General features: G+C 47.4%; 1 non-coding gene across 1 annotated transcript; it reads left to right on the top strand.

Annotated features, from left to right (window-relative positions):
- Positions 1–535: 535 nt before the first annotated feature.
- Positions 536–607, top strand: TRNAW-CCA. Its single transcript has one exon. It is a non-coding gene; the product is annotated as a tRNA-Trp (tRNA).
- The last annotated feature ends 287 nt before the right edge of the window (positions 608–894 follow it).

Genomic DNA, 894 nt, shown 5'->3' with positions numbered 1-894 from the left:
GTTGTATTTGTATCCCAGCACTTAGCAAAATGCAAAATGCCTGGCGGGTAGTGCTTACTTAATGAATTTCCATTCATTCCTTCATTCCTTCATATCAATGAGATAACAATCCCATTGTCCAGCGAGAGAGAGAGAGAGAGAGAGAGAGAGAGAGAGAGAGAGAGAGAGAGAGAGAGAGAGAGAGAGAGGTGGTGTGGTATAGTGGCCAGAGTGCGGGAGGCCTGTGTTTAAGCCCAGCTTCAGACACCTCTGAAGTGTCCCCCCCTTCCCCTCCCCTCAGTTGTTTAATGTCCTATATGCATGGCTTTGGGAGGAGTTCCAGGAGAAGAGAGATCCTGTCTGTAGGGCAGGAGTTGTTTGCTTTTTTTTCCGTGTCTTGGTCCTCCCGGGCCCCCCACTCCAAATAGTGTTTTTAAAGGCACAGAATGAAAGAAATGGAATTCGAAAGACAAACAAAGCCGTTGAAATCATCTTACAGCAGGTCAAGTGACCCTGTATTCATTAAGTAGCTTCTCGTGGAGACCTGATATTCAAGGACCTCGTGGCGCAATGGTAGCGCGTCTGACTCCAGATCAGAAGGCTGCGTGTTCAAGTCACGTCGGGGTCAAGTCTTTTTTTTTTTTTTTTTACCCCTCAGTCGTTCTCATGGACGATTTGTACTTGACCCCCAGCTGGACACACACTGTACCGTGACCCCAGTATAGAGCTGTCATTTTGGTCCTCTTCGAAAACGAAGATCCACACAATTAAGTGCCTACTATGTGCTAGTTGCTGGCTTAGGAGCTTCTCATCTACATGGGGAAAAAATCGTTGGAACTCTAGGGAATGAAATTCAGCAGCCCAGCCGTACAGCAGCCCCTAAGAAGCAGCGTGGCAAGGTGAAAAGAGCACTTT

The sequence above is a fragment of the Dromiciops gliroides genome, chromosome X (assembly GCF_019393635.1).
Source record: "Dromiciops gliroides isolate mDroGli1 chromosome X, mDroGli1.pri, whole genome shotgun sequence".
Lineage (NCBI taxonomy): Eukaryota > Metazoa > Chordata > Mammalia > Microbiotheria > Microbiotheriidae > Dromiciops > Dromiciops gliroides.
Note: the sequence above shows the minus strand (reverse complement) of the source record. Positions and strands in the feature narration are given on the sequence as shown.